This window comes from Oryctolagus cuniculus, chromosome 1, assembly GCF_051225735.1.
Source record: "Oryctolagus cuniculus isolate XC-2025 breed Fujian yellow rabbit chromosome 1, ASM5122573v1, whole genome shotgun sequence".
NCBI lineage: Eukaryota > Metazoa > Chordata > Mammalia > Lagomorpha > Leporidae > Oryctolagus > Oryctolagus cuniculus.
In genome coordinates this window covers 52,901,887-52,927,144 of record NC_142867.1, presented here as the reverse complement: position 1 = coordinate 52,927,144, position 25,258 = coordinate 52,901,887, and the positions used below count along the sequence as shown (strand labels likewise).

General features: G+C 49.8%; 1 protein-coding gene across 6 annotated transcripts in view; it reads left to right on the top strand.

Annotated features, from left to right (window-relative positions):
• Positions 1 to 25,258, top strand: part of BMAL1 (basic helix-loop-helix ARNT like 1) — a 106,072-nt gene that overhangs the window by 10,858 nt on the left and 69,956 nt on the right. For all 6 annotated transcript variants that reach the window (XM_051851675.3, XM_051851669.3, XM_089311109.1 and 3 more), the window contains exon 2: positions 21,357 to 21,429. The gene's annotated coding sequence lies outside the window, so the exon portion shown is untranslated. The remainder of the gene's footprint in view (positions 1 to 21,356; positions 21,430 to 25,258) is intronic.

The window sequence follows — 25,258 nt, the reverse complement described above, 5'->3', positions numbered from 1 at the left end:
AGTCCTTTCATCTGCTAGTTCTCTCACCAAATAGCAGCAATGGCCAGGAATGGTCCAGGCCAAAGCCAGGGGTCTGAAGGTCTACCTGGGTCTCCCTCGTGGGTGGCAGGGGCCCAGGTACTTGGGGCATCTTCTGATTTCCCAGGCACATGAGCAGGAGCTAAATCAAAAGTGGAGCAGATGAGCCTAGAACTGTTACTCCAATAAGGTATTCTGGTGTTGCAGGTAGCAAGTTAGCCTGCTGTGCTACTATGCTGGCCCCAACAAATCATGATTAAAAGCATGGAGGTAGGGATACCAGCTTGCCTTCAGGGACACAGCCTTGCCTGGAATGGAAAGTTCTTAAATATGGTGGGAATTCAAGTATGGAAGATCATTAAAGGCCCAGGCCCAAAGCCTGTCATTTCAGATTATATTGCTTTTTGAGCGTGTGTGTGTGTGTGTGTGTGTGTGTTGAAAAGCAAATACCTGCTTTTCCTAGGAAGAACTGCAATCTAGGAGTCAGATAACCTGTATAGAATGTATATGTATATATACAAGAGAGAGAGTGTGTTCTTACAATGTTGTTAGCATTTCACATATATTATCTAATTTAATTCTTATAAAACCCCCACAAAGGAGGTGCTATCATTGTAGTTATTATAGAAATGGAAAAATAGAGGCAGAGTGATCCTAGGGTCACATGGCTAATGAGTGGTAGATTGAAGCTTGAAAACAAGGCCATGGAGGCAGATTGGCCTTGACTGGGGGTGTTTGGGTGGTGAGCTGGGAGTGGGCAATGCTCTCGTTAGCCCATCCCTTCATTCTGTGGTTGAGGATGCTCAGCAAGGTTAAATGGCAAGTTGAGGTTTACCAAGTGAGGGAGATACAGGGAGGTAGTGGGGAGCTCCTGGAATTGCTTGATTATGATGATGATTTTAGAAGTGTGAATGCTTCTCCTAAAGAATTATTGCAGAGTTAGTGTTCCAGGTGGTTTGAAGCAAATGCAGCAGACGTGATAGGAAACCACTAGACGAATCGAAGCAGAGAGAGAGAGGAAGTCCAAAGTGAGAATTAATTGTCAATTATGCTAATGGGCATGGCCATCAGTCACCTTTAGATTTCCAGAGTGCGTTGAGCATCTGCCCTGTGAGTGGCTTTCAAGTGTGGGAATCTGCACTGTACTGTGACTGAGATATTAATGCCATTATGGAAGTGCATTTTCTAGAAAGAGCGCCTTCATTCTGGGAGTCAGAAAACCTGCATTCCAGGCTGCTCCACTAATTAATCAACAGATAGTCTAAGCTGAATCATAAAATGTCTCAAACTGAGTCTGATTCTTTATCTGTGGAACAAGTGTAACGATTCCTGTCCAGCCCCTCCAGTGCTGGTCTGATGCTTGAGTGAGATGAGGGGAGAAGAAGGCTTTTGAAGCTGTGACATCGCTCCCAGGCTTCAGGGAGCAGCAGTGCAGCTTTAATAACAAGGACAGCCTGGCCTTTTGCAGGAATATCCTGGAAGGGCCAGAAGGAAGTTCCTCTACCTCCAGGGCACAGATAGGGATGTGGCGCTGTCCACCAGATGGGTGCTGACAGGCATCACTTTGCTGGGTATAACCATGTTTCAAAGAGTATGCATTTCACCCCAGAGATGGGGAGTAGCAAGTTCGGGCATGGGTGGGAGGGCTAAGCACAGACATCTTTGTGAATCTTTTCTTCTGAATGGGCATATGGTGATGGGCAGCTGTGAACCAGAAAAACAAGTGTCAAGAGTCTAGCCAGCTGGCCAGTCTGGCGTTCTTGGATGTTTCACCTATCCTGAGGCATTAGGCAGAAAGCCAAAGGAACTTTGATTAGCCTAGGGGATTAATGGGTGAGCTAGTGTGCTGTCCAGGTTACAAAGCCTGTAGCCAAGCCGTGTGTGGAGATCTGCCAAATCTTCACTTTTGTCAGCACTACATATGCATTTATTATTATTTTTACAGTATCCAATCTTTGACTGTTGACCATACGCTAAGAACTGTGCTGAGTGCATCCTTGCCTATTGAATCCATGCAGTATCCTTGTGGGGTGGGCAGCCTCAGCCCCACCTTGTGGTTAGGGAGCCTGGGACTCAGATCATGCACTATAAATAGAAAAGCCTTGATTCAAACCCAGTACCATCTCATTCCAGAGCCTGTATCCGTAACTGCTATGATCTTCTTCCTCCCTTTTTCTGCACCCTACATGCTTCCTTGGCTCTGGTTTTGACAGTTCAGTGTGTCTTTGGAAAGCACTTCTTGTTGATGGATGTGTCTCCATGGAGTGGCTTCAGCTTGCTATAGCTCTCCCTCCTTCACAGCCTGTGACTGACGTCCTTGCCAGCAGCTTTGTGGCCAGTGAGCAAATAGATGCTTGAGATGAATGTAACAGAAAGATAACTCTTAGGAGCTAATGCATGTGGGGGAGTTTTAAAGACAGCAAAAGAGATGGTTCTGGGTCAGTTTTTCAGGGTGCCTGAGGAGCTTGTCATCTGCTCAAAGTTTGCATGATGATGTTTGACAAAGTCTCCCCCCAAGAGCCTTTCCAAGTGATCCTGTTAGCAATACTACTTAATGTTCCTGTGTGATTTGTGAAAGTTTCATGTTTAGACTTCACCACCCTATGAGACAGGTGTTAGGACATCTCCTTTTGTGGGTTGGGACATAACCTAGAAGATTAAACAACTGTCCAGGGTTCCAGCGGCAGAGCCAGGACTTAATTATTGCTTTTTCTGACTTTAACTTCTACTTTGTACCCAAGTGTCCTCTTTGCTGTCCCTATTGAAGATGTTCTTAAATGTTGTGATTTACTATATTTGGGAGTCCACAGGAATTGCTAGAGTCAAATATGTTATTCTCTACATTGTTATTAAATCAGGGTACACATTATATACTATAATTGTAGAGTACCAAGCCAGCTCACATGATTAGTAGTTAGTTGAGTTTAATTAATCTGCACTTATTTTGTGTGGTACAGAATACACACATACATGGACTTCAGAAAGTTATTGGAGGCCGGCGCCACGGCTCACTAGGCTAATCCAGCTCCCTGGGTTCTAGTCCTGGTTGGGGCACTGGATTCTGTCCCAGTTGCTCCTCTTCCAGTCCAGCTTTCTGCTGTGGCCTGGGAAGGCAGTGGAGGACGACCCAAGTTCTTGGGCCCTGCACCCGCATGGGAGACCAGTAGGAAGCACCTGGCTCCTGGTTTCGGATTGGCACAGCGCACTGGCTGCAGTGCACCAGCCATAGCGGCCATTTGGGGGTGAAACAACGGAAGGAAGACCCACCCACACTCTCTGTCTAACTCTGTCAAAAAAAAAAAATAAATAAAGTTCATGGAAAATGTGATGCACAAGATAGCATGGGGTCTCTGCATATATGACCCCAACAGTTGATACCCAATGATGCCTCAGGTGGCACATCCCAACCTTGTCATGAAATCAGTAAACCATTGTCTTTGTGCAAGAAAATAAACTTTTTTTTTTTTTTTGACAGGCAGAGTGGACAGTGAGAGAGAGAGACAGAGAGAAAGGTCTTCCTTTGCCGTTGGTTCACCCTCCAATGGCCGCCGCGGCCGGCGCGCTGCGGCCGGCGCACCGCGCTGATCCGATGGCAGGAGCCAGGAGCCAGGTGCTTTTCCTGGTCTCCCATGGGGTGCAGGGCCCAAGCACCTGGGCCATCCTCCACTGCACTCCCTGGCCACAGCAGAGGGCTGGCCTGGAAGAGGGGCAACCGGGACAGAATCCGGCGCCCCGACCGGGACTAGAACCCGGTGTGCCGGCGCCGCTAGGCGGAGGATTAGCCTAGTGAGCCGCGGCGCCGGCCCGAAAATAAACTTTTAATTATGTTTTCATAAACTTTTTGAAGTGAGCTTGTATCTTTTGTGTATATTATTGGTCCCACAGCCCTTCTAACTTTAGAAGTTCTAAGACTTTACAAGGTGATAAAACATGGAGTGGATATAATTTCTTTAAAAAGTTGACCATGGAGTTCTTGGCCAGGAGCACAAGCTCCTATTACAGTACTGTTTCCATGGAGACAATAGCCTTGACTCCCATCATTTCCAGTGTCTGTGCCTTTTCTAGGATTAGAGTGAACTGCTGAAAGAGAAGGACTGGTCGCGGTTGTCAGCTAAAGCTCTGTGGCCTGCTGTTTCTGTAGGAGGCTGGTTTTCTCTGCTGGAAGCTTTCAGTTTTTCCCATGACCAGAACATAAATTGTCTTTGAGATCCTGGTGGTTTCAGTTTTTTTAAGTTTTCCATGAAATAAAACCGAGTGGAACACTTTCTTACGTGGTTTTTGAACACCCGCTTTAGAATATTTAACTGGTGCAACAGCTTTGCTAGAAGGATGTGGAACTGGTCTCGTTCAAACTTGTATTAGTCGGGATTCAGGGCAGTTTGCTCTGGTAACAAGCCCTGCAGGCACAGTGGCTGCAAGAAGGTACAAGCGGCTTTCTCTCTCGTGTACCAGTCCAGAGGATGGTGGTCCAGACTGGCATCTTCAACCATGACTTCCCCTTGATGGCTGAAGAGAGGCACTTCTGTTTATCATTTCCTAGGGGGAAAGTGTCAGGGGATGCGCAGTCAGTTTAAGGGGGAAAACCTGGAAGAAGCACATTCCCTTTTGCCAGTAGTCAGCACTTAGTTCTGTGGCTACATAGGAGGTTGGGAAATATCATTAGTTGAGAAGCCACAAGTCCTGCAAAATCTGTTTTCAAGGGTGGGAGAGAGAATGACTGTTGGGGGAAGCAGTTAGTCTGTTACACGTGGTTGCAACGGGAGGAGGGTATAAGTAGAGTTTGAAGCTAGTGCCAACGTAGGTGGAAAGATGCTTGCGTCAAGAGTCAAGATGAGGCAGCCACACAGAAACTAGAACATGCACATCCATCCAGGGGTCAGGGCAGCTCATTGCCAAGGACTAAGCAGGCAGAGAGCACTCAGACGTTGTGGGGAGCATGAATAACCCAAATGCCATGAAGTTGTCTGTCAGAGGAAATTCACCAGTGTTAGTGGTGCAGTAGAAAGAGCCCTGGACCACGTGTCAGAAGACCCAGGTTTGAGTCCAGCCCTATCACTTCATAACCTAGGGCAAAATACTCCATTTTGAATATTTGATCACCTAGAAAATGGGAGTTGCAGCGGTGGCCTTTTCTGCCTCCCAGGCTTAGTGTGCGGCTAATGGATGGGGAAATATTCTGCAAACTGCAGCTCCATGGAAACAGGCACAGTGGCTGTGCTATTCAGCCTGTGTTCCCAGCACCCAGCCCAGTGCCTGGCTCAGGCGTATTGGCTGAATGAAATAGTACAAGAGGCAGAAAACAGAGTGCGTGGTATCAAGGAGACTTTGATCCTGGGCAGTCGTTTTCTACTGAGCAGAAAGGGTCTGCTGTATGATGGTTAAGGGCTTGGGTCTACAGGTGAAACCAGGCACCCCTTGAGGACGTGGGTGGATAGCAGGGCAGCAGCTCCTGACTGGGGAACACAGGACACATAATATGTCCTTGGTGAGGTCATTTGCTTACTGCATTGTGCGGGTGACACAATGCAGCAATACAAGAGGTGGAGTCCATGGATGTGAACTAATGGTTTTGAAATGAATGGCTTCACTAGCAGATTGGAAGAGAAAAACTTCTCAACATGACAAACTTGATTTCTTGTTTCAAAATCGTGAGATGCAGTTATAAGATTCTTTTGTTGATTTGGGGAAAAATGTGTAAGTTGTTCAAAGTAATATTTATGGGATGATGTGATATATGGGTAAAAGGATACAAAACAATCTTAATTTTTCTATCATGGGCATTTCTAGTCTAGCTATAGTTTTTTTTTCCCTCTTGGTGGTGGGAAATGAGAGTAGTAGAATAATCAGTTTTGTTGTTTTTTTTTTTAACTTCATGCAGAGTTCCTATTCATTTTGTTATTTAATCTTATTCTCTAAGGGTGAGTGTCTTTTCTTGGAACTCTTTCTTGGAATATTCCACTTTCTTGGAGAACTTTCTGGGAGTGCTTTTAGATTAACTGTACTAGAAGAAAAGCAGGGATTGAAATTGTATGCCCAGTGTGCTCCCAGCTCATTTAAATCTCCCTCCTGGAAGGAGGGGAATGCCCCCAGATACTCACAGCGGTTCTCAATTGGCAGAATTAGAAGTGATTTTTATTCTTGGCTCCTTCTCTATGGTTTCCTATTTTTCAACCCATGAGTGGGTATTATTTTTATAATCATAAAGGGGTAGTTAAAAGTTAGTTCCACAATGGCTGGCGCCACAGCTCACTAGGCTAATCCTCTGCCTGTGGCACTGGCACCCCAGGTTCTAGTCCCAATTGAGGCGCCGGATTCTGTCCCGGTTGCTCCCCTTCCAGGCCAGCTCTCTGCTGTGGCCCGGGAAGGCAGTGGAGGATGGCCCAAGTGCTTGGGCCCTGCACCTGCATGGGAGACCAGTAGGAAGCACCTGGCTCCTGGCTTTGGATCGGCACAGCATGCCAGCCGTAGCAGCCACTTGGGGGGTGAACCAACGGAAGGAAGACCTTTCTCTCTGTCTCTCTCTCTCACTGTCTAACTCTGCCTGTCAAAAAAAAAAAAAAAAAGTTCCACAAATTAATACTCTTGAGCCCAATCAAGAAGTTTAAATTTGGCAGCCTGGCTTGGGCTGTTAACTCTCCTGTTATCTCAGTCCTATCTAGATTGTTTTCTGACGGAGGCCTTAAGAAACTTGTTAGTTCACAGATGCTGTCCTGGAAACTAGCGAGCTAAGGGCTACAGTGGGCTAGGCGAGAAGTCCCGAGTCCTCCTTCCTGGACCTGGACTAGCCTCGATTACTGTGACTTACGGAGACGGCTTCTGTGGCTTCCCTGTTCACTGTGTGAACCTTTCTTCCTTTATTCACACTCATAAGTACCCCGGGGCCGCTGCCTCTGTTCTCCTGGGCTTGGGTGACCCTGCCCTTGGCTCTCTGAGGCCTCTTCCGTTTCTGATGTTCTGTGTTCACGTTCACGACTTCCTGGATTTGGCTGCAGGTTCTTCGCCCACACTGTCATAGACTGGAAAGAGTGCATTGTGCTCTTTGTTCCCCCTGTGCTGCTTCCCCTTCCTGGTCCTCACTGCTCAGGCGATGGCCAGAGCAGTGCTTCTGGGCCTGGGTGAAGAGGAGGGGTCAGGACTGCAGGGAAGGGCTGGGGGCACTGAGCTGGCAGCAGCACCTTGCAGAAGGCACTGGGCACCCACCGCTTCGGGCAGGACAGCTAGATATGGCTCGTGAGAATGACTACGTGGTGCTGGAAGCCACATGCTCCCCTGTTGAGGTCCTGCAGTGAGGCAGCCTGTGTTCCAGAGGCCGGCTGAGGGTGCAGTGATGAGCAAGACAGGCTGACCTTGGTGGTTATGGGCCTTTCATTCTTAGTGAGAGATATAGGCAATTAACAGGCAGATCCATAAAAAAGGTACCGCAGGAATAAGAGTAGCCCCCAGGATGATGATAAGGTATCTTAGTGCAATGGACTAGACGGATCTGCATTGAGATAGAACCCAGCTGTCTTTATTTCAAAGCCTAGTCCTCCTCCTCCTTCTTACTTTTTTTTTTAAATGATTTATTTAATTGAAAGCCAGAACTACAAAGAGAGAGAAATAATAAAGAGATACTCCATCCATTGGTTCATTCCCCAATTGGCACAATAGCCAGAGTGGGGCCAGGCCGAACACAGGAGCCTCTGCCAGGTCTCCCACGTGTGTGTGGGGGACTAAGCATCTGGACCACCCTCCTCTGCCTTCCCAGGCACATTAGCAGGGAGCTGGATCAGAAATGGAGCAGCCGGAACACCAACTGGTGCCCATATGGGATCTGGCATTGCAAGCGGCAGCTCAACCTGCTACACTACAACACCGGCCCCAAAGCCTAGTTGTTCTATGTCCCCTGGACTTTGTGGTGGGGAGAGATGAGATGGAGATCTCCCAGGAAGGCTGAACTTCTCCCGTTTAGTCAGCTTGGTCCAGGTCGGGGCCTTCAGGCAGAGAACCAAAGCTGAGGGCATGAGCTAGGGGCTGCTGCACTCTCCATCTCTGGACAACTTCAGGTGCATCGCTGTGTTTTCTGCAGAGTGATGAGCTTATCTGCACATGACAGTCCAGATGTTCACAGGCTGCCACTTTGCCTAAAGCTGAGCTGGTGTTTTCATCCCTATTTTCAACTTCTGATGAGATCAAGCATCTCGATGTCCCTCCAGCTAAGCTGTTGGGTTGGTACCTTCCATGAATTTCTTTTAAAGATTTATTTATTTATTCAAAGGCAGAGTTACAGAGAAGCAGAGGCAGAGATAGAGAGGTCTTCCGTCCGATGGTTCATTCCCCAAATGGCCACAGTGGCTGGAGCTGCGCCGATCCAAAGCCAGGAGCTGGGAGCTTCTTCCAGGTCTCCCACGCGAGTGCAGGGGCCCAAGGACTTGGGCTTTCTCAGGCCACAGCAGAGAGCTGGATCAGAAGTGGAGCAGCCAGGACTCGAACTTGCGCCCATATGGGATGCCAGCACTTCAGGTGGCTCCTCTACCCGTGTGCTATGATGCCGGCTCCCCATGAATTATTTTTAACTAATTCTCCTCACTGCCCCATCACCCAGCTCTGCCCAGCCCTCACCTGGTAGCTCAGAGTTTGTCCTTGCATACATTGAGAATATCTTTGCCTTGTTGTCCTTTATGCAACTTTTTATTTTTTAAGCCCTTGCCCATCACAAACAGGGTGGTGTGTGGTGGGGAGAGAATGAATGATATCTTCCATATGTCTCCTGGTTCATTACCTAGATGGCTACAATGGTCAGACTTGGGGCAGACTGAAACCAGGAGCCTGGAACTCCTTCCAGGTCTCTTCCATGGGTAGCAGGGCCCAAGGACTTGGGCCATCTTCTCTTGCTTTCCCTGTGCACTATCAGGGAGCCAAATCAAAAGTGGAGCATCCAGGACTTGAACTGGCACCCATGTGGGCCAGCATTGCAGGCGGTGGCTTAACCACTGTGCCCCAACACTGGCCGCCAGCCTCAGTCTCTTGATCTGTGAGAGAGTGATCAGTGAATCTGCTCTGTGGCTTTGTGAGGATGAAACAACACAGTTGAGTGTGATCATTATGGTAGCCTCCAAAGCAGTGTCCTGCTTCCAGCCTTGACCTGTTACTGAGTACTTTCTGCCCAGTGATCCTGTGACTGGGGGTGGGGGTGGGGCGCTCAGATCGGGACCGGACTCTGCTTTCAACCCTCTCAACAGTAACTTCGCATCTCCCTAGGAGGAAAAGCTGAACATTCCCATGGTGTTTCTCTGACCTCATCTCCCACCCCGGGCCACTGTGTGTGGCTTATCAGGTTGGGTTCTGCGCAGCTCAGTGTGGAGTGAGTGGTGCCTGTCTGACTTACGCAGTGCACCACTCATGCCACTGTACATTGCTAGTCCTTGCTGCTCCGCTCCAGCCACAGCAGGGTCCTTGCAGTTCTTCAGATAGCTGCTTGTTGGAGCTCTTCCCACTGGCTGCCCACCCTGCCTGTTGGGTCACCTTCTTCAGGTCTTTGCTCAGATGTCACCCAGCTGAGAAGTGTGCCGCCGAGCCCACCATCCCCACGTGTCTCCCCTTCTCCTTTTCTGCTTCATTTTCCCTCTTTGCACTTTGACCGCAGGCACACTCTGCCCCTTTGTTACTGAGCTCTGTGAGGACGGGTACTCATGTTTCGGTTGTTCTCTGATCTGCTGCGGTGTCTAGGATGGTGCCTGGCAGTAAGGGCTCCATGAAGCGCGAGTGAACGAGTCTGGCTCAAAACAGGTGAAGTATTAGGCACGATGCTTAGCACACCGCGAGCACCCGACCGTGTTGGCTGTCATTTTTCCTGTGGTCATGAATCATCTGCAGGGAGTAGCTTGGACGTGGCTTTCTCTGAGCCCTCCCCAGCCCCATTTCAGGTTGACGGCGTCCGCTGCCTTTCCACCTGTTGCTCCTCGTTCCTCCGGGCCCTCTGTCTCTGCCTGACGTTTAAGTCAATGGGGCTCATCTCTGCGCTTTCGCTGCTCCACTCTGGATTCCTGCAGGGCGAAGACTGGCCTGTTCAGATCTGTACCTCAGGTGCCCAGCACCCACCCTACTTGGCACACAGTAGGAGCTTTAGGAAGTGCTTGGCGTGGGCAGCTGGAGAGAGCTGTTCCACCCATTAGTACCCTTCCAGGGTCTCTAGGTCCAGTCTCACTGCCTCATGTTTATGCCCTCCACCCCCAGAGGGGCCTCCAGAGAGACTTTGACAACCACCTAAATGACAGAGCCTCTAATGGAATGCTTAGGGCATGTCCTGGGGAGAAGAGTCCATTGGCTGACAGCATCTGGGTGGACCTGGTGGCTCCACTTAGGACAGTCTGGCCCTCTGGCCACTCCAGCTTAAGGGGTTGGCGTCTTTCAAGGGACACAGTATGAGACTAAAGTGTTTAGAAGTAACCAGGGGGCCGGCACTGTGGCATAGTGGGTAAAGCCGCCGCCTGCTGTGCCGGCAACCCATATGGACGTTGGTTCTAGTCCTGGCTGCTCCACTTCCAATCCAGCTCTCTGCTATGGCCTGGGAAAGCAGTGGAAGATGGCCCAAGTGCTTGGGCCCCTGCACCCATGTGGGAGACCTGGAGGAAGCTCTTGGCTCGGATCAGAGCAGCTCCAGCCGTTGCAGCCAATTGGGAAGTGAACCAGTAGATGGAAGACCTCTCTTTCCTCTCTCTCTGCCTCTCCTTCACTCTCTGTGCAACTCTGACTTTCAAGTAAATAAATAAATTAAAAAAAAAAAGTAGCCAGGAAGAAGGGCAGCAGGAGAAGATGGTTGAGCTGGCCCTTAATTTGGGGGGGGGGGGGTGCACTGCTTCTTGGGTGGTCTCAGGAGCAGGACAGCAGCCCTGCCCAGTCTGGGAAGAAGTGACAGCCCTGTGAGGCATAGGGAAGTAGGCGGTTTGGAACAAGAGCGAGGACTGTTAATGCCCGGACAACAACTGTGACCTCTTGTGTCTGGCAGGGGGGTCCACGTCGGGGACTCTCTGGGAGGAGGTAGGAATCCAGGGGACCAGGAAGGTGGAGGGGAGCGCTCATGTCCCCTTCCAGAGGAAGGACTGTCCCGGGGAACCTGCCTGGGGCTCACGCAGGCTGTGCTCTGAGAGACCAGCATGGATACACTCGGGGCAGCAGTGTGTCCAAGGGACAGAGCAGGTGGAGGCCTCAGTGTCCTGGGGGTTCAGGTAAGAGGGCGAGCAAGCTGAATCCCTCCTGCCCAGGGTCAGGATCAGCCTCGGAGCCACCAATGGCAGCCCTGTGGCCAACCGTGGAGAGGATAGCGTGGCATTGCCTGTCGGAGAGTTTTGCAGATTGTTCTCTGATTCTGCAGACCTAGGGAGGGGCCAATCCCCATGCCCCTCGCCTGTACTGGGACAGAATTCCTGGGAAGGTCGGGGCTTCATGGAGCCTCTCCAGCTCCCATCCCATGCTCCTAAGCTGCTCGCTGCTCTGTGTCCATGTTCTCCTTTTCCTGTGGCTCCTGCACTCGCTCTTATCCTGTTTCCTGAGATTTCCTCTTAGCTTTGCCCTAACTTGCCTTGCATCTAACCTCAAACCTTGAGCCTAACCTGCCCCAGCCAGAGCCCCCCACCCCAGCACAAATACGTGAGTCCCTACCATTCCAAACGTCTTCACTCGCAATGTCTGCTCAGCCTTCCTCTGGTGTCCCTGAGCTTCTCCCAGGCATGCTTCAGACAGCTGCATAATATGCTATCAAGAGAATGTCTCCAGTAAGCCATGAGCTTGTTAGGGTGCATCTAGATTGCTTCTAATTTTTGCCCTTTCAGCTGATGCTACATTAAGCCATCGTTGTGTATAACAGAATCATTTCATTAGGTTGGCATTTAGCTAATGGCAGTGGCCCAAGATTTAATAGAGAATCAGAATTTCTTTTTTTGAGAAGAATGTCATGAGGATATATTAAAAATGTATCTCATGTGCAGGGAAGCAGTCCTTTTTGTGTTCATGAATGAAGAAGCAGGGTAACAATAATGTGAAATTAGCTGTGAGTGAAAGACCGCTTGTGTACAAGTGGTTCACAGCTCGTCTGTTCCCAAGTGTGCAGAGGAGCCAATACCGCCTCACGAGGAACAACCTACCTGTGCAAACTGAGCAATTCTCTACCCCTTCGTCTGAGGCTTTGATGAAAACAGTAACAGAATAAACAGTGAGCCCTTCTTACGGTAGTTTTTGAAATGCCCTGAAACAAGGAAAAGTAAATAGGATTTCTGAGAAAAGAAAAAAAAAAAAAGTGTCTCCTCAAGCAAGAGTGAGCCTGTCGGGAAGTGCTCTTAGCCCTGGAAGCAAGCTGCAAGCTTGCTGCAAAGGTTGGGCTTCCTGTTGGCCATTCAGAGGCAGCTAGAATGAAGCTGACAGTCAGACAGTGCCAGCTTGGTCCCTGCTGGTTTGGAGCCTGTGGATCTGGATCTGGTTGGCTGTGGGTAAGAGGGAGGCTGCCCTGACTTGCTGGTTTGTTGCTTTTATCAGTCCCTGGTTGTTATGTAGACCCTGCATAGCAGTTGCAAATAGCCACTGGTTTCCAGCCCTCTCTGCTACAGGGCTTGATGCAGTGACTTGGGTGAGACAGAGCTCAATCCACCCTTGCTTCTCCGGGGCTCCCTGCCTGGGAGTGGGAAGAGCAAAGCAAGTTGAAGTCTGATGGTTTTCTAAGGGATACTAAGAAAAGGGCACTGGGAGAAGTCAGCCCTGTTAGAGAAGGGAGAAATTCTATCTCATGGAGGGGAGACAGGACCAGGGGAATCAAGAAAGGTTTTGGGAGGGGGCTGCTTTTGTCAGTGCCTGAAGGACAGGCTGAAGTGGAGGCTGGACACTCTGCAAAGGTAAAGGCCCCAGGACAGGAGGCGGAGGTACAAGGACATGAGGCCTTGTTTGGAGTTTGCCTGCGCACTCGGCGTGTGGCAGTGGTCCTAGCACTTCATGGAGTGCAGCGGGCATGGTTCTCGGAGCTCACTCAGGCCACACAGCGACTCACAGGAGGGACCGTCAGGATCTGCATTTTGCAGAGGAGGAAGCTAAGATGTGTAGCTGTTAATTAACTGCCCAACATCGCGCCGCTCCAGAGCCAAGATGGGAGCACGTTGGTCTGGCTCCAGGATCCCTGCGTCTAATCACAAAGCTGCCCTGCCAGTGCACTGGGGAAGAGCAGACACCGGAACCCGGAAGGTGGGCAGAGACCACATGTCCTAGGCTTAGGGTGCCCGTGCTGAGGGGCACAAGGGGGAGGGGTGGGGCTGGGGAGTCTGGCACAGCCCGCGGGCCTCCTGCTGTGTCCTCCGTGACGGGGGCAGGTGAGAGCTGGCACTGCTAGGTTGGCAGAGCTGGTGGCTTTTCTGCAGCCTAATGATTTCGGAAAGCTGCTTGCCGAGCTGAGGCACGAGTGTGACTTCCCCCCATCTGAATGCTGTGGCAATCGCTATTTTTCCTGGAAAATTGGGCCCATGTGGGCTCCGTGTGGGGTTTATTTGAGTTCCATTTTTACAGCCTTATTACCTTGTCCCCATGATGCAAGAAGCCTCTCTCTCTCTCTCCTCGAGCTTTGCTGTGAAAATTGCTTCGTAAAAGGCACAAAATGATCTCTCTCCTTTGGGAAGCGCCCTGCGCGGCAGCACTCCCCTGCAGACCTCTCCTGTGTGCCCCTCTCCTAGCCCCTGCCGCCCCTTGCCGTGCCCCTAGGCTCCGGCTCTGGCTCTGTGGCAGTTGATTGAGAACTTCTAGGCAGCTCTTGAGTCTCATTGCCTGGGTGTCTGCCGAGATTTCTTCCTGGAGAACCTGTGCATGCACACTTGCATTCAGCACCTCCCTCTCTGGCGGGCAGCTCTACTCAGGCGGACGCTGACACCTGCAGCCCAGTGTTGGCCTCTGACCTTGAGTCGGCCACAGGAGCAGGGAGCGCTTATGGAGCCGTGGAGCCGGAGCTGCCTCCAGGTTCGTGAACTCTGTTACTCCTCCAATGTACAGACCAAAAAAAAGGGGTCTAAAGAAATTCATTCCAGGCCACACAGCAGCAGAACTGGGCCTCGACCAGGTCTCTCTGTCCTTGATTCTATGTGCTCCGTTCATTCATTCATTTAGTCATTCATTCAATAGCAAATGATTTTCTGCAACATGCTAGGAACTGTTTTAGACCCAGCCTGCAAAGCAGAGGGGAAAAGGCAAAAATTGTTGCTTTCAGCTTCTATTCTAATAGTAACACCATAATAATGACATTTGCAATGTAGGAGTGAGGAAAATAAAGCGAGGAGTTCAGCTCAGAAGCGTTGGGAGGATTTTCAGTAGGGTGGTTAAAGAATGCCTCCTTGAGAAGCAGACCACATTGTGAAGTATTACAAACCCACACAGCAAAGTCCCAGAGCAGCTACCCCTGATTAGCAGGCGGCATAAGGGAAAGAGAGGAGAAGATCTTCCTAGACACGGGGAGGAAGCACGCCCCCCCCAACCCTCCACCCCCGTTGGCTGGGACTGGGTCACGTGCTTGCCCGCAGCAGCCCACCAGGTGGGTGATGAGGTCTAAGCCACGTGTCCACCTGGGAAGGGAAGTGGGTTCTGGTGAGCTCGGTGTAATGCGTATTACAGGGAATGAGGCCGTGAGGCAAGCTGTGTGCTTAGTTGGGGGAAGGACATGTCACACAAGGGAGAGAGCCCAACAGAGGCCGCCAGTGTGGCTGACGCGGAGTGTGGCGGCGGTGAGGGCAGAGGAGTAGTGGGGCCAGGTCGTTGGTGTCATTGGGAGAACCTGGTTGCATTGAGTGACAGAGTGGAGCCTAGAACAGTTGAGGTTTTGCTGTGGTAGGGATGGGAGAAGAGGGGAGTCAAGTTGAATCGGAGGCTTTGGCTTTTCCTTGTGACTGTTGGGCTCACCTTCTGTCCTCAAGGGTAAGAGGAGGGGACTTTTTGTTGTTGTTGTTGTTGTTTTTTTTTGAAAAAGATAGGCGAGTGTCTTGTGGCCTCCTGCTCTGCTCTCCCCACAGGCCCTGCTCTTCCACAGTGCTTTCTTCACACACAGGCGACTCTCGGTCACAGCTGAGCTTGGAGACAGCGGAGGGCTCGTGCAGCTCCGCCTTGCACGATGATGGACACCATCAGCAATGCTCTTAGTCCTCCTCTGGGGTCTTTGGGCTGAGCTGTGAGACCTCCTTGGCCTGATCTGGGAGGCATCCCATGTGCCCTCCGGGTGGCTAAGAGTGCCTACAGGGGCCACTTCCAAACCCTGTAGTCTGCGGTCACTGGCCAGGGCCTGGCCGTGGTATCAAAGCCCCGTGTGCTTGAGAATGGGAGCAGACATGGTTTCCTTGGTCCCGCCAAGGCGGACACTGAGATGGGGCTTTTCACAAGGCTATGATCTCACTAGGGACATAAAACCCATCTCAAGAAGAAGGGATGTGAGCTGTGTGAACAGATACTGCATGCCTACTAGGTACTGGGCACTTGATTTCATTCCTGGCAGAGAGGGATTCATATGGCTAAATCATAGAATTATTAGTATTTTTTTCTCTTTAGCAGATATGAATGGCATTGTATTTTTAATTTTAGTGTCCATATGTTCATTACTAGTATATAGGAAATTAATTGGTTTTTGTATTTTATCTTCTACCTTTCATCCTTTCTAAACCCATTAATTAATTCTAGGAATTGTTTTGCTTATTTCTAAAGATTGCCTACATAGGCAGCCATATCATCCTCACGTAGGGATTGTGTTCCAGTCTGTTTGTCTTCCTCCCCTCTTGTCTTACTGTGCTGGCTGGGACTGTGGGTCCCATGCTGAATGAGATTACTGAGAGTTGACTTCCTTGCCTTGTTTGCAGTCGTGTGGGAAGAGCGTTCGTCTTCACCATGAAGTGTGCTGTGAGCTGGAGGTTTGTTACAGACGTCACTTGTACTCTGCTTGTATGGGTGTAGGTGGAAACATGGCTAAAATAGAGTGCTTATTTTTTTTAATTATTTTTTTATTTATTATTTGAAGAGCAGAGTTGGAGAGGGAAGAGACAGAGAGAGAGGGATCTTCCATCCGCTGGTTCACTCCCCAGATGGCTGCAACAGCTGGGGATGTACCTGGCTGAAGCCAGGAGCCAGAAGCTTCTTCTAGGTCTTCCATGTGGGTGCATGGGCACAAGTACTTGAGCCATCCTCTACTGCTTTTCCAGGCACATTAACAGGGAGCTGGAGGAAGTGGAGCAGCTGGGGCTTGAACCTGGCACCCATATGGGATGCTGATGTCTCAGGCAGCAGCTTAACCCACTGCGCCACAATACTGGCCCCTTACTTCGGAGTGCCTTTTGTCTACATGTTTTCTGTCTTCCAAGAGGGAGATTTTGTTAGGGCATTTCCAGTTTGTTGGTTTCTTTAAGACTGGGATATATGAGGTGAAAAAAGAAGTAGGAAGCTCACTTTGTGTTGTTCCTTGGGTCCTGAGGTCCCTGAGCTGATCTGCCTTTTCTGCTTTGGTTTTGATATACAATGTCTGGGGCTTTGAGTGATACTTAGCAGGTCAAATAGGGAAAAGTCGAATAGGTCTACTTCATCTTCCTGAAAATGGCTTGGAGAAGGTGGTGTGTAGGTTGGGGCCAGTCTGTGAAGGGCCTTAGATATCAAGGATTTGACTCTGCAGGTGATGGCAGGGCTCCTGGGGGCTCACCCTGACTGCAGTGTGGAGCAGTGGTTGGTGGGGGCAGTGGTAGAGAAAGTAGGCTTCAGTGAGCCTGCTTCCCTTCAGGGAAGGAGCCGCAGAGGAGTCTGGCTGCCGTGTCTGAATCCAGGGGGTGCGCTGGGCAGAGGAAACGCTGTGGGAAGAGGCAGAGAGACAGGAAACAGCATGGTAGGTCTCTTGAGGCTTTGGCTAGTAGAGGCAGAAGTGGCTGGTCACTGGTTCCATAGCTAGGCAGGGTGCTGGAGGAGTTGACAAAAAGAAAGATCTGGAATTCGAGCTGGCTCCGCAGGTATTCCACTGGCTCCTTGCTTTCTGTTCTTTTGGTGTTGGCATTGGTCCTCTCTAGTGCAAACGCAGGCCACCTTCCCAGTGGAGACACAGCTGCCGAGAACCTCGGATCGCCATCTGACGGGGAGCTCCTTTCTCTGTGTCTGAATGTCCATCTGCTCTAGAAAGACCCTCTGATTGGCCTAGCCTGGGTGACGTGCCCATCTTCTGGACCAGTTCTTGTTGCCAGGGAGAAGGTACTCTACTCTGGGCTGGATTATGTGCCCCCTTCTGCTGGGCAAGTACAGCCTTTTTAAGAAAAAGGCAGAGGGGCCCTGGCACTGTGGTGTAGCAGGTAAAGCTGCTGCCTGTGATGCCGGCATCCCATATGGGCACTGGTTTGCATTCTGGCTGTTCGACTTATAATCCAACTCCCTGCTGCTATACTTGGGAAAGCAGTGGAAGATGCCCCAGATCCTTGGGCCCTGCACCCGGGTGGAAGACCCACATAGAGTTCCAGGTTCCTGGCTTCAGCTTGGCCATTGCAGCCATTTTGGGGAGTGAACCAGTAGATGGAAGATGTTTCTCTCCCCTTCCCTTCTAACTTTGCCTTTTTAAAATAAGAAGATAAAGAAAGCAGAGGAAGCAAATCTAGGGAAGATTTAAAAAGACTCCCTCCCTGGGTCCAGTGTTGCGCTGTGAGTTAAGCCAACACTTGTGACGCTGGCATCCTGTGTCAGAGTGTTGTTTTGAGTCCTGGCTGTTCTGCTTCGGGTCCAGCTCTGCTGCTGTGCCAGGGAAAGCAGCAGATGATGGCCCAAGTATTTGGGCCCCTGCCCCCTCCCCGCCATGTGGGAGACCCAGATTGGGTCCATGCTCGTGGCTTCAGCCTTGCTCAATTCTGGCTGATATGGCCATTTAGGGAGTGAACCAGCAGATGGAAGATTGCTCTCTCTCTCGCTCTCGCTCTCTCTCTGCCTTACAAATAAAATCTTAAACAAACAAAACTACCCAGCATGGAACACACTGTAGCAGGCTATATAGAGTAAATAGTATGGCAGCATAGGAACACTGTAGAATTTTGAGCAGGAGGACTTAATCAAAGTCAGGTTTTATTTCTAAAGTTATTTATTTCTTTGAAAGAGGGGAGTGACAGACCTAACCGCTCCCCAGATACCTGCAAGGGCAGAGCTGGGCCAGGCCAAAGCCAGAAGCCAAGAACTTCATCTAGCCCTCCCATGCAGGTGGCAGGAACCCAAGTATTTGGGCCATCATCTGCTGCCTCCCAGTTAACATTAGTAGGTAGCAGGATTGGAAGCAGAGGTGGACTTGATCCCAGGGATACAAATATGAAATGCAGACCTCACAGGTGGTGGCTTACCCTTCTGCACCACACTGCCTACCCCAAAGTTAGGTTTTATTGAAGTCATTGCAGATAGTATACAGAGTTGTGGTGTGGAGGTGTTAGGAAGCTGCCACCTGTGCAGCCGAGACCTGAGCTGGGTAGAGTCCTGAACGATTTTATTTGTACTTCACCTCCAGCACAGTGTCAGGGAGGTGGGGGAGAGGGATGGAGTCCAGAGACAATCAAGTAAGCAAGATGGGTGACCAGCTGGAGACAGGAAGAAGAGGGGCTTAAGGAGGATTCCACACCACCACCAAGGGAGAGGGTAGCTTTTCCGTGGAAGCTTAGCCTTGTCTTTGCAAACTAGAAATGAAGCAGTGGCAGATTGTTCATACCTTACTGCTTCTTGGGAACTGGGAGAGTCATTGGCTTCGTGTAGTGCCCTAACTGGAAAAGGAAGCTGATTGGTTAAATTTCCCTCCCTTTAAAAAAGTTTCCTTTGTTGGAGAAATGAGATGACAGGAAATACCATCAGGACTACCAGTGGGGAAATAGCTGGATGAGAGAAGGGTCCTGGCCCAGAGACCCTCCTGTTCCCCACAACCCAGCTGAAACTGTGGCATCATCCTCACTGGGAAGGCGTTTAGGGGATTTAAGCCTAGAAATGGCATGAACTGATGCGTGTTGGAACAGATGTCCTTCTCGATGAAGATTAGCCTTTGGGTGGAGGTGGGAGTGGCACCAAAGGTAGAAGCAGAGACCTCAGTGAGGCGGCTGTGGCAATAACCTAGGCTGGTGATGGCGGAGGTGGTGAGAAAGGGTCCTATTCTGTGCCTATTTTGAGGGTGATAGCCAGTTTTGGTGAGGGGTGACTATGGAGGAAGAGGGAAAGAGAGAGACGAGACCCACTGCTAATCCTTTAGCCTGGGCAACTGGAAGAATGTAGTCTTCAACTGAGATGGGTCAGATGCTGGGGGAGGCCAGGGGTTTGTGTTGGATGTGTTGAGTTTGAGACACGGTCCAGCTTGTCCTACTCGGAGCTCCTATGAACCTGACTTAGTTCTTGATGGTGGCAGTTGAGTATAGCAGTCAGGGGTTTAGAGGAGGGGGCTGGGCTCAGCATAGACATGACATTTGATTCGAGATCATAGCACATCACCAAGGGAGTGTGCAGACAAGAGAGGAGAGCAGAACTGGGCCCTGGGGCCCTGTGATCCAGGAGGCAGGGAGATAATAAAGGACAGGAAGAGGGGAGAAGCTGCCAGTGGAAGGGTGGGAACACAGGGCCACTCCTAGTCTGGAAACCCAGTGAAGAGAGCAGTGGAGCCAGAAGACAATTAGTTGGTGATGGAAGGTATAAGATGAGAATGAAGAGGTGAACCAGTGAATCCCGCAACATGGAGGACAGGCCAAATGCATGCGTTTGCACCCAAGTTTAACCTTGCAATGAAGATACCGTTCTTTCCCTGAAGGGGCATATAATGCTGGTGGGGTGGGAGGGATCATTTAAAGTGGACTGAAATAAGTTTGAGCAGGATGTAAAGATAGTACCATGGGAGTTCAGTGGAAGGGGACCCTACCCTGGCTTCTGTGTGGAGGATGGAGTCAGATTCATTTGTTTCATCATTCATTCATTCAACAAAGACTTATTGGATGCCAGGAGCTTGAGGAAAAGGAGAAGGGAGGAGTTATCCTTTAATGGCTGTGCTGTTTCGGTTTTGCAGGTGAAAAGAGTTCTGGAGGTAGGTGGTAGCAGTAAGGGTTGTGCAGTCACGTGGAGGCACTTTGATACCGCGGAGCTGTTCACTTGAAAAGTGGTGAAAGATGTAAATTTGGTGCTATGTGGATTTTACTGCAATTTTAAAAAGTGAAGGAAACAATGTTTGGGTCCTCACCATGAACTGGGACAGAGATAATGTGGAGAGAAGCAGGGGTGGACACCCAGCCAGAGTGCGTGTTTGGGAGCTGGCCATCAGTGCTGTCTGCCTGGTGGGGTCCGTGGGGGAAACCTGTGTGCTGAGGCTGCAGAGTCAGGCGGGGCTGGTTGATACAGGCCTGGCATTCTGGCTACAGAGCTGGGCTTGCCCTCTTAGGTTCCTGCCCTGGGCATTGTCATCCCAGAGGTGTGTGTTTAGATTTATCTCATTAACCCTTCCTGTCAAACTATTGCCTATGAAAAGTAATGGGACTGAAGTCTGCATTTCTCTGGTGAAATTGGTGGCCAGGCAAAATTTTAGATTCCCAGGCATGTGTTAATGAATTGAACAGGTTATTTTTATAGTGATTTTATCAATGTTTGTTTATTTCAAAGATTTTATTATTTGTTGGTTTGGAAGCAGACACACACAATTTTTCCGTCCATTGGTTCACTCCCTAAATGCCTACAGCAGCCAGGGATGTGCTGGGCTAGGCTGAAGCCAGAAGCCTGGAATTTCATCCAGCTTTCCCACTTGGGTGGCAGGGACTGAGTTACTTGAGCAATCCTCTGGTCCCTTCCGAGGGTTTATTAACAGGAAGCTGGATCAGAAACAGAGTAGCTGGGACTTGAACTAGCACTAAGATGTGGGATGTGGGCTTCACAGGCAGTAGCTTAACCCACTGTACCACTAGGCCTACTGCTGCAAGTGTTTGTTGAGGACCATCTAAATTGTGCCTTCTGTGTTCCAGGCAGTGGGGGGCTAGGGTTGGGCTGATTTAACAGGCCTTGTCTTTCAGAAAGCTTACAGACTGGAGATCCCCATTCGTAAATAAGGAAGTGTGCTTCATGTGCCATGTGTTGCCATAAACGTGTCACCAGTTTATAAGAGCTGAGAGGGAGGGGTACCTGGTCTGCCTGAGGCATGGTGAGACTCTAAGGGAAGACTGTCCAATGGATTTAAAAGCTACTTGGGGGTTTTATGGGGAAAAAAAGCAGAGCTGGGCATCCTGAAGGATGACGAATTGAAGCCTATTGGGCATTATGAATTTAAAGAAAATGTAAATCTTCTGTTTTACAGCTAAACTCTTATCTCATTAAACTCTTATCTCATTGGCTTTTAGGTGGTGCTGGCTAAAGTGCATGCTTTTGGACTCAACCTTAACTTTTCAAATGTGGAATTCTAGGCTTTCGATGGTAAGTCTGTTTGATGCCTTTTTTACTGAATTGTGCTGCTGAAGATTGGCATTTGGAATGAGTTATCATTGACAAGTGCTCTATGGAGATGCCCAAACCTGAACTGCAGAAGACTCTATAGTAGGGGCTGAAAGCATCCCTAAGAGAGGCAAAAGCTCCCTCAAGTTTTCTGTGGCAGGTGCAGGGATGAAGGACAAAGGGAGAGAATCCACAGGGAATGCATACAGCTGGGCTCATGGAGAGGTGGAGCTTTGATGGCCTTTTGAAGGAAAAGGTAGACTGGGAAAAGTTGAGGGAGGAATGAAATAAAAATTTTTGAGGCTTGAGGACATGAGTGTAAAGTGTAAAGAAAGTAGGCTCAGTCACAGGCCCACAGGAGCGAAAGCTTCCTCCAAGGAGTCGTGGGCAAGAGCCTTGGCTGGATCTGCTGGCATCTGATGATTCTGCCCAGGGTCTGGAAACTTTTTTGTGAAGGACCAGACGCTCAATATTTTTTGGCTTCATAGACCACGTGGTCTCTGTCACAACTACTCAACTCTGCGGGGGTAGCATGCAAACAGCCATAGATGATATATAAGTGAATGGGTGGGCTGTGAGCCAATAAAACTCACAGAAACAGGTGGCACATCGGACTTGGCCAGTAAGTTGTAGTTTACCAACTCCTTTGCCAGACCCTGAAGGCTGAGCTGAGGCAGTTACACTTTATCATGAAGGCAGTGGGAAGTCATTGATGTTATTTTGCCAAAGAAGTAAAATGGCACAAATGATACTTTAGGAACATTGATCTGATGACTGGATAAGAGGTGTGGACCCCTGTTAGAAGGCAAGAGCATCACCGGTGCCACAGCTCACTAGGCTAATCCTCCGCCTTGCGGCGCCAGCACACCGGGTTCTAGTCCCGGTCGGGGCGCTGGATTCTGTCCCGGTTGCCCCTCTTCCAGGCCAGCTCTCTGCTGTGGCCCGGGAATGCAATGGAGGATGGCCCAAGTACTTGGGCCCTGCACCCCATGGGAGACCAGGAGAAGTACCTGGCTCCTGCCATCAGATCAGTGCGGTGTGCCGGCCGCGGTGGCCATTGGAGGGTGAACCAATGGCAAAAGGAAGACCTTTCTCTCTGTCTCTCTCTCTCACTGTCCACTCTGCCTGTCAAAAAAAAAAAAAAAAAAAAAGGAAGGCAAGAGCAGCAATTCAGTCCTGAGGTAGTGTGGCTAATGGTGGTTAAAGTGGAAGCAAAGGACCATTAGAAGAGATGTTACAAAGGAACACTATTTTCAGTCTTCTTAGACTTGAAAGACAGGAATCCAGAAGATGAAAGCTTAAACTTGGTGGTCCACAATGGTTCCATTGGCAGAAGTGTGGATATTGAGGGCGGGAAAGAGTAGTTGATGCACCTAGTTTTAGATACGTTCAATTTGAGATGACAGTGGTTCATTTGCAGGAAATGCCCAGTAGAAACTGGACATTCAGGGCTAAAGCTGTTCTGGGAAGGTTAAGCGTGGAGACATAGAATGGAAATTATAGAAAGAGTGGGCTAGGCCTTGGGGAATGGGTGTAACGCTGGGGTGGGAGGAAGAAGGTAGAGGAGACCCAGAGACTGGCAGAGCAGTCCTAGGAAGAGAAGAGGAGGGAGTGGCAGAGAGTTGAGGGAAAGGGACTGCAGGCAAGCTACTGAATTTGTGATAAGGTATTAACAGCTGACCTTGAAGAATGTGATGTCCCAAAAGAGGAAGCCGGGGAAGCCAGGTTGCATTGGGTGGGTCACATGTGAATGATAAAGAATTGAGATGTTACTGAAGTACACCACTCAGAGTTTGCGTAGTAAAAGAAGGGAGACGGATGAGCTATAGCTCTTTGCAGGTGACATTAAACTTTACTTTAGTTCTCAGGCAGGCAAAGCATGCTGTGACCAGTTCTCAGTTCCTTCTTTGGAGCCAAGCCATGTTTGGGAGCTGTTGTGTACACTGGGCTTGTGAGTGTGTTCTTAGGCTCTCTTGGAGGTGTGGTATCCATAACTCTGCCACAACTTGCACCACAGAATCCAGCCCGTGTTTGGGACTCTTGCCATGAGACAAGATGTGATCTGTTGGGAAAATAGTTGCATTTGTGTAAATTGGAGGATAAAATGGAGTGGATCAAAAATTGGAATAGAGCTTCTTACTGCAGAGTCCATACCAGCATAAGGCATTCGAGTCAGTTCCTCAGGTCATTCGACTATGTATCACTTGGTGTTCTAGCATGGTGAGGGTATGTCCTTTGATTTGAGTTCTAAGTGGTTTTTGACTTGCCTTGTATGGAAATAAAAATCTAGTAGTTAAAGCAACAGGTGTGACTGGTTTGCAGCCACCATGTATTGAATGCTCATCATGTACCAGTGCAGTGCTCAGTGCTCTGTGTATCGTTTCATTTCACCTTTGCAATTGCCAATGACAGGAGAGTGAGTTTTCCTGTTTTTTCAGCAGTACAGAAATTAAGTAGTGAAGAAGTTGAGTAACCGTCCCAAGGATTTGAAGCCAGTTTGGATGATCCCTGGTTTATGCCGCTCCCTGTTTTCTCTGCCCGAGCCCGGAATCTCCCTTCCTGCTCCAGGTTAAATGTTCAGAGCTGTGGTGGATGTTTCCACTTGCTGGGAATCTGTGAAAAGGGTGGGAAGAGGCTGAAGAACCTCAGGTGCTCTCATGGTGTCCTCAGGTGAAACTTTGGTCTAGTTGGAGAGGCAACAGCCTCGGGCTGGGAAAGGCAGATCACTAGAAGGCATGTGAGTCAGGTTCCAGGCCAACTCTGTGGCACTCAACAATGCCATTTCTGCTTACGTACCTGGTATTTCTCTCCACTCCCTTCCAACTTCGAGCTCCAGGGACAGGGGCCTATTTTGTCATTTTGATTGTCACAGTCCCAGCGTCTAGCAGAGAAGTGGGCATGTAGTATATCATGTGCTCCCCGATTACCTGTTTAAAGATTCATTTTATTTATTTGAATGACAGAGTTACAGAGAGAGGTAGAGACAGAGAGAGAGGTCTTCCATCTGCTGGTTCACTCCCCAGATGGCCGCAATGGCCAGAACTGAGCCAATCTGAGGGTCTCCCATGCGGGTGCAGGGGCCCAAGGACTTGGGCCATCTTCTACTGCTTTCCCAGGCTATAGCAGAGAGCTGGGTCAGAAGAGGAGCAGCTCGAACCGGTGCCCATATTGGATGCCGGCACTGCAGGTGGAGGATTAACACAGTGCACCAGCCCCTGTAACTCATTCCTAACCTTAGCCCAGTCATCACCGCTGGGTACGTTTCCCAAGGCTGTGTTCTGTGTTGGGGGTGACCTGACCACTGTCCCCCAAGAGGGAACTCAGCTCCAGTTGCCCCTTGCCCTTCTGGGTACCTTCCTTCTCCACCCTGTACCCCTCTGTGACCTGCAGGTGACCTTCCTGTGGCTCCCAGAACACCCTGCCTGTCTCTCTTGCAAAGCACTTATCAATGTAAGTGTTGATTTACTTATCTGTTATGTTCAGTAAACTGAGCTCCTTCAGGGTGGAGAGCACACACACAGTCTGTGTGTTCCCAGTGCCAGCACAATACACCTGGCTCAGGAAGTGTTTGTTGAAAGAGAGAGGGTAGCAAAGTCTGTTTGTGCAGCCGAACAACAGATTTAGAATGTGATCTCCTGTATTGGAAATTGGAGGTTCATTGGCCATTGCGCTCGGTGGGGGCCCCTCCTCTTCTCAGCGTCGAGTACAGGTTGTTCTGGCCTTGGGTCTGTGACTGCCTGCGGTGTTCCTAGCATATGGAGCTTCAGGAACGTCACTTCTCTGTTTTCTTTACCCCTGACTTTCTGAAGTT